Here is an 8,184-nt window from a genome sequence, read left to right on the forward strand (position 1 = left end):
GAGGCAGCACCTTCCCCACCCTGGCCAAGGTTTTATTGTACTGCCTCTTTATTGTGGTGTTTACAAGCCAGGCCCTTTATAGGTTTTCCTATGAATAGTTCCAAGGAGAAGGTAATTACCTTATCACATGCAGGATGATTTATAGCCAAGGTGGCAAGGGACATTCAAGCTCCACATCGGCTCCGTTTGAAAGACAATCCGCCCGTTCTTCCGCGGGGTCACTGGGTGGGGAAAACAAAAGGGCTTTAGTGCCTGGTCGCAGCCCGGGGGTGTCTCCTGCCTCAGCAGCCCCAGGGAGCGTTTCCCTGGCCTTGTCACCCACCTGCAGCCCCGTGGGTGCCCTGGGGACACCCTGCAGAGCTGGGACACGCAGCAAGGAGCAGCCACAGCGAGTCATGTACAGCATCCCTGGGGCTGTTAAACCCCTCTAGATCGCTAGTTTTATTTTTAAATTAATTTATTTGCTTCCTTCTCATAGCTGTCTGTATGCCCGGGCAGCAGAGGCAGTGATTTATTTACCGGTCCCCCTGTGGCTGAGCATCCCAAGCGCCGGGAGCGGCCCCGGTCCCGGACCACGAGGTGGCACCACGTCCCCGCGGCGACAGCGGCGACAGCGGCGGTGCCGCTGCTCGTGTCCCCTCGGTGGGGGGCTGGTTGTCCCCTCGGTGCGGTCACGGGGGTCCCCCGACAGGACACCGGGGTGTCCCGCATTCCCCGCGGGATCAATGGAATCTTTTCCCTCCCGGTCACGGCTGGGGCCGGTGCCTTTGTCCCCAGGGATGCGGCTGTTCCCTCCGGTGTCAGTGAGCGATGGGGTGGCCAAGGCAGGGGTGACATCCAGTGGCGGGGTCAAAGGGAAGAGGCTGATCCTCAGTTCATGCCTGCTGTCTGTCCCATAAAAAATGGCCCCGTGCTATCTCGCAGGCCGTCCCTCCCTGGGACCCGCTAATTCGGTGATTTTTATCCTGTCTGTTTTCCTTTTCTCCCCTCTGCAGCCTCCCGGCGCTCCCCCTCGGGCGGCTCCGGGGTCGCCGCTGATGGATGGAGCCGGCACGGAGGAGGGAAGGGATTTGGGCACAGCCCAAAATCCCAGCCACCAGCCCTTCCCGGGAGCTGAAGCCGGGAGGGGATCCCAGCAGGGAGCGTGTGAGCAAGGAGGGAAGGAGTGAGGAGGAAAGCCGTGAGCACTGCAGTGCCAAGTGGGGATGGGGACAGAGATTCTACAGGGGCTTGGAGAGCAGGACTGTCCCTGGGTCATGCCTTCCTGTGCCACCCCCGGCATAAAGGAGCCCACGCTGCTCCGGGGGGGTCCTGTGGCTCCCTGGGAGCCCAGACTGGTATTTCAGTCTAGACGTGCTGGTATTTTTTCAGTCCAGCAGATTTCCTTGATGGCCCAGCGGTGCAGCAGGGGCACGCTTGGCACGCTGGCACGCTGGCAGCTGCAGGGTGGGGAGTTCCCAGGGGGGCACAGCCCGGGCAGGCAACGTCCCCATCCCCACTCCTGGAGCAGCAGGAAAAACGTTTGTACTGGAATGGGAGGGAAAACTATGTGGAACTTGAAATGTGCTCATAAACCCGGGGTGGGAGGCTTGCCACATCTTGCTCGAGCGCTGCCCCACGTGCAGAGGGCTGTGATGGGCTGGGTGATCCAACAACCACCCCGTCCCTGCTGCCCCTGTGCTGCAGCACTGCTGGGGTCGGGCTGGGGAAATACTTTGGGGGGCAAAACATCACCCAGTCCCCTCAACACTGCTGCTGGCTGATGCTTTCCCCAGCTGCTTGCCCAGGCAGTGCCACCCATGCCACGGGGACCATCCCAGGGGGGACAAAGGCAGCTTTCAGGGTCCTGGCCGTGCTTGGGCGGCCTGGGAGATGTGTGAAATTCGGCTTTGGCCCAGCTCCTTCCTGGAGCGGAACTGTTCTCAGCGAAACCGTCCTAATGGCTTTTCTCTGTGCGCCCGCATTAATGAACGCGAGGCCCAGCCTAATCGGGGGGAAGCCATGCAAGTAATTGCTTGAATTTTTAATTCGGGGTTATGATAGGGGAATCAAAGTCACACGGCAGCCGCTGAGGCCGCCCGCGGCTCCGCACCATTGACTCCCGCAATTTGCTTTTGATTTTTGCCCTCCTGCTCCCCCCACGGCCCGTGGGGACCCCGCTGGGGAACGGGGCTGGACCCTCCCAGTGCAGGGAAATGTGCTCAGAGTGGGGGTCCCACCTGCAGCAGGGCTGGGGTGAGCTGGGCTGGGCCCGTGGGGGGCTCTTGCCACAGGTGAGGAGTTGTTGCCAGCCTCCAACAGCATTTCCTTGTGGAGAGGTGGATTTTACTTTTCTTGGAACCTTTTGAAGTTGTCTGGCTCCATTGTGGCAGCTTTTGCCCTCAGCCTGGGGAGCCACCAGTGGGGACCCCCTGTGCAGGGCATGTTGTCACCATTGTCACAGACACCTGTGGCCATGGTGGGGCTGGCCAGGTTTTGGGTTGGGGCCTCTCTGTAGTGCAACTGGGACTCGCACTGAAGCTGCCCCAAATTGGGGACCCCTGTCCTGAGGGAGCTCCTGCAGCCCTGAGCATCCCCTGTGCCTTGGCACTGGCCACGCTGCTTTTGTTTTCCCAGAAAACAGCCCCACGTCCCTGCTGGTTCCAGCTTGCTTCCTCTGCTTTGCCTTAAAATTAATAAAGAGTCAGAGGGCGCACAGCAAAGCAGAATGGCATCTGTGCAATGTCCCTGTGGGGACACAGTGGCCAGCAGGGCCCGGGACCAGGGGAGCCACAGGGCCAGTGCCACCCTGGCCGTGGGGCACAGCCAGGTGGGGACAGTCCCCGTGGGCACGGGGCAGCCTGGCTGTGCCTGGGGGCCCGGCTGTGCCCCGTGAGCCCGTGTTTGGGGTTTGGGCTGTTGTGGTGTTCCTTGTGCCCCGATCCCGTGGCCAGATAGCATTGTTTGCCCTGACACGTAAGTGACAACCTGCAAGAGCTCTGGCATGGATTCTGCTGCTCTCCTGGCCTGCCCCAGCGCCTTTTTATTGCCCAGCAGAACTTGTTTTGCTGTGGCAGCGAAGCAGAACCTGAGTCTGAGCTGGAGCTGCGGGGGGACGTGTGTGCGGCTCACGGTGGGTGCTGGGTCACGTCCGCACTCCTGCACCCCAAAAACCCCCCTGCAGCCCCAAAAACCCCCTGTACCCCAAAAACCCCCTGCATCCCAAAAACCCCCTGCAGCCCCAAACCCCCTGCACCCCAAAAACCCCCTGCAGCCCCAAAAACCCCCTGCACCCCAAAAACCCCCTGCATCCCAAAAACCCCCTGCAGCCCCAAACCCCCTGCACCCCAAAAACCCCCTGCAGCCCCAAAAACCCCCTGCACCCCAAAAACCCCCTGCAGCCCCAAACCCCCTGCAGCCCCAAACCCCCCTGCACCCCAAAAACCCCCTGCAGCCCCAAATTCCCCTGAAGGCCCAAAAACTCCCTGCAGCCCCAAAAATCCCCTGCAGCCCCAAACCCCCCTGCAGCAGCTCCTTCTCCCTAAGGCTGGCCAGATCCAGCCCTCCCCTCCAGCTCAAGACCTGGGGGAGCTTGAGGGAAGGCCCCAGCTCTGAAAATGAGGGGTCTGGGGTTTTGGGGGGACTCAGAGTGGGGGGATACTGCTGGAGAGGCCACCAGTGCAGGAGGACACGTTGTCATGGCCATGGGCAGGGGACAAGCTGAGGTGGTCCTGACCCCACTGCCTGTCCCCCTGGCAGAGTAAAGGGGCAGCAAGCAGCCCCAGAGGGGTCCCACTGCAGGTGAGGGGCCAGCAGGCCCCCCGTGCCCCCCCAGAGCAGCAGAGCCTCGGCACAGGACGAGAGGTGAAGACGGATTATGAAAGTGTTTCTTTGCTTTGCTTTTGAGAAAGGAGAACTTCAAAGGGGCCATTTATCACCAGACAAAGAGAGTCGCGAGTTATTTGCAAAGTGTAGGGGAGAAACATTCATTATCAGCGTGACAGACAAACGCTGCTGCTGGGTGTCCTCCTGCCCACCCTGTCCCAGCAGGTCCTGGCTGGCTCCTGTCCCCCCCTGTGCCAGTCCCAGCTCCAGTCCCAGCTCCTCCACCTGTGCCAGGTGGGTCTGCAGGCTCTGGATGTCCCCAGGGTGATCATGTCCCCTGCAGGGCTGCACCCCCGTGGCTGGAGGGGCAGCAGGGGGGTTCCCCACTGTCCCCCCAGTGCTGACCCTGCTGCCAGCCCTGCCCCAGTGCTCCTGTGGGTGAGACCAGACACGGAGGACACCAGATGGGGATAAATCCATGCCCTTCAACCCATCCCTGAGCCCCAGGGCATCTCCTCCTGGATGATGCCCAGGTTCATGTTCTCTGTGCTTGGAGCAGGGTGGAAGAGGAGTCATTTCCACACCAGAGCCTCGCTCTGTAGCTTGGTGACAGCTCAGACATGTCCCTTCGCTGGGAGCTGAGTGGGTTTGGGTTGTGCTGCACAGCCCATGATGGGGCATCTGTAGGGTGTCAGTGGGGTCTGTGTGCTGGGAGCTGCAGGGGACAGGGACAGAGGGCTCAGCCCAGTGCCTGGGCACCTAATGGGGTACCCTAAAGGGGCACCCTACAACTGAGCCTCTCTCCCAGAAGCTCTGCAGAGGGAGAGCCAGGGCTCTGTCCATGACCTGGCAGGGACAAGCAAAAAGGTAATTTGCATCCTGAATAAAAGTGCCAACAGACCTGACTTCCCTGGAGGGTGAAGGTGGCACCTCTGTGGGGTTGGGGCTGTGGATCTCGGGTGTGGGGTGTGAGGGCTGTGGATCTCGGGGTGTGGGGTGTGAGGGCTCCCCGTGGCGGCTCTGTGGATCTCGGGTGGGGGGTGTGAGGGCTGTGGATCTCGGGTGTGGGGTGTGAGGGCTGTGGATCTCGGGGTGTGGGGTGTGAGGGCTCCCCGTGGCAGCTCTGTGGATCTCGGGTGTGGGGTGTGAGGGCTCTGCTGAGCGGGCGGGCAGCTCTTCCTTTCATGTCTGATCCCTCCCCAAACCACAGCTTCCCTTCGCCCCGCGCGGGGATCAACCGCGGGTCATATTTAATAAAGGTGGGGATGGGAGAAGGCTCCCATTACATCAAAACATTACATCACTCCGGTGTGGGAGAGGCGGAGGCAGGCAGGGAATGCAAAAATCTCAGCGCAAGTGGGGGCAGAGGAGGAAAAAAAAAAAAAAAAAATCTCAGTGAGGGGGTTTTAATGTTTTGGTGGGAACTCTTGCCCACTGCCCGCGAGGTCAGGGGCGGTGTCTGCACGCGCTCAGGCGTTAAATGAAACTCGGGAAAAAATGAGAGGCAGATACGAAACGCTTAAAGCGCGTCGGTGGCAGAAATCCCCCGGCGCTGTGCCCCGCAGGAAAGGCGCCAGCAGTGCCCTGTGGCTGCTGTCCCCACTCTGCCCTGGTGCCAGGCAGAGGCCGCCCCGGGACAGGGGGTGCCCTGGCTGCTCTGGCAGAGCAGGGGCAGTGCCAGGGGCAAAGTCCCCAAAGTCCCCGAGCCGTGCCCGTGGTGGCCCCGCGCTGGCACCGACGGCTCCGTGGCCAGGTGGGAGCTTGGCTGGCGCTGGTGGACACTGCTCCGTGCTGATGGAGGAGATGTGGGTGAGGGATTGATGGCCTGCACCAGGCGGGGTTGTTGTTCCCTCCCTGTGAAGGATGCGCTGCTGGTTTGGTCCCTGCGCTCCCTGGGAAGCTGAGGCCGTTCCAGCCCTGGCTGAGAACCAGGTGGCTTCGGAGGGTTGAGGGGCAGAGCAGAGCATGCTCACGTTAGAAGAGCATGCTCACATTAAACAAAACCCTCCCGAGGCAGCCGCCCTGCATTCCCAGCCGCAGTCACCTCCCTGAGAGCTCGGGCTGATGCTCCCCAGCCAGGCTGGGGCTGGGAAACTATGTGCTCCCAGCCCCGCGGGGCACCCAGCGGCCCCCCGAGCCGTAATGACCATGCTCTTCTGCTGAGAGGAGTTAATGAGCTGTGCCGGAACGATGGGAAAGGCCGCTCGCAGTGACATCGCTCAGAGGAGCGGGGCGAGGAACAAGGGGGAAGAGCAATGGGGTGAGAGAGATGGACCAGAAAACGATATCCACTTCATTAGCCAGGTGGTTCCAAATGTGTGGAAACAGGACAAGGTCCAGGGCACCCACTGTGACAGAACATTATTATCATGCGATGCCATGAAGGCTGTGCAAAGACCAAGTCAAAGCTCACCAGCCCACTTGAAAGGGAAAGGGGATCTGCTCGGAACAGGAGCCAGGCTGTTCCCAGGGTGGGGGTGTCACAGCCCCTGCCGGGGGGTCTGGGCGCTCAGCCCAGCTCCTTCTCTCCCCTGGCACCTGCAGAGCCTCCCACAAACTGCCCGGGGCAGGAGCCTGAGAAGGGGCAGCCCGGGGGGCACAGCGGCTGAGACACGTCCTGGTGGCACCAAGTCCTGGTGGCACCGGGTCCTGGTGGCACTGGGTCCTGGTGGCACTGAGTCCTGGTGGCACTGAGTCTTGTGGCATCGAGTCCTGGTGGCACCGGGTCCTGGTGGCACTGAGTCCTGGTGGCACTGAGTCCTGGTGGCACCGAGTCCTGGTGGCACTGGGTCCTGGTGGCACTGAGTCCTGGTGGCACTGAGTCTTGTGGCATCGAGTCCTGGTGGCACCGGGTCCTGGTGGCACCGGGTCCTGGTGGCACTGAGTCCTGGTGGCACTGAGTCTTGTGGCATCGAGTCCTGGTGGCACCAGGTCCTGGTGGCACAGAATCCTGGTGGCACTGAGCTCTGGTGGTACTGAGTGGCTGCTCGGGGCTGGCAGAAGTCTCTCAGCCCCATGGATTGGTAGTTTGGTGTCTGTTCCATCTCTTGGGATCTGGAGAATTTGGGGGTGATCTGGGACCTGCTGTGGTGTGAAGGATGAGGGCACCTGGTGGGCATGTGGCACTCTCCCCCAGAGGTGGGAGAGCCTGAGGGGCAGCACTCACCAGTGACCTGGTCCCTGCACCCTACAGACCTTCGGGCTGGGGAGCCCCTCACCCCCAAGATTCACACAGTGCCACCCAGGTGTGAGGGAGCTGCTGTCACCTCCCTGTGCAGCCTCAGCACGTGGCACCAGAGCTGGGAATTCACTTGGCTGGGCTGAGAGCTCCAAGCTGGGAGCCAGGAAGGGGCTTTTTGGGATTTTTCAATCCTTTCTTCTCAAGGTTGTGCTCAGGCTGCCATGTGCCCATGACAAATCCTGAGTGGCCATCGTGTGCTAATCCACAGCCTCCCTCCCAACACACGGAGAGTTTCCTTCTCCCTTTGGGTGGCTGATCCCCAGCATCCCACTGCTTCCCCGTCCCCTGAGGGGCAGAGAGGCTCTGAGAGTGCTGTGCTGCCAGCCTGGCCCTGAGCTGCTCCTGTTCCAGGAGCAGGAATGGTTTCATGGACAGTTCAGCCTGTTCAGCCCGTGCAGCTCCTGACACCTGCTCCTGCCATCAGGCACAGGCTGTTCCCTGCTGAGCCACGGGGCTTTTCCTTCCCTTCCCTTCCCTTCCCTTCCCTTCCCTTCCCTTCCCTTCCCTTCCCTTCCCTTCCCTTCCCTTCCCTTCCCTTCCCTTCCCTTCCCTTCCCTTCCCTTCCCTTCCCTTCCCTTCCCTTCCCTTCCCTTCCCTTCCCTTCCCTTCCCTTCCCTTCCCTTCCCTTCCCTTCCCTTCCCTTCCCTTCCCTTCCCTTCCCTTCCCTTCCCTTCCCTTCCCTTCCCTTCCCTTCCCTTCCCTTCCCTTCCCTTCCCTTCCCTTCCCTTCCCTTCCCTTCCCTTCCCTTCCCAGGGTGTTTAACTGTGGGGGGATCCATGGCCAGTGGTGTCAGGGACCAGCAGCTGAGCTCCTGAGGGGCTCTGGGGCTGCATTTGGGGTCTGCCATGGGTGCTGGTGGCTGGCAGGGCTTTCTGTGTGTTTTGAGATGGGCAGGTAACTCCAGGTGCCCTGGAAAATCTGAATCCAGGCTGGGAGCACTGGGTTTAAAGCTGTTGGCCTTTGCCAGGGCTGCCAGTCAGGTGCCAGCCAGGAGCAGCAGGAACTGGAAGTGCTTTGGGCAACTGGGCAGTCATGAGTGGAGATTGCAGGCCTGCCTTCCCCTGGAGGGTCCCAGGCTCTCCGGCGTGCTCTGGGTGTGGCACTGCCTCTTGTCCTGCGCCTGCTTTGATTCGTGTGAA

This window comes from Oenanthe melanoleuca, chromosome 19, assembly GCF_029582105.1.
Source record: "Oenanthe melanoleuca isolate GR-GAL-2019-014 chromosome 19, OMel1.0, whole genome shotgun sequence".
In the NCBI taxonomy this organism is placed as follows: Eukaryota; Metazoa; Chordata; class Aves; order Passeriformes; family Muscicapidae; genus Oenanthe; species Oenanthe melanoleuca.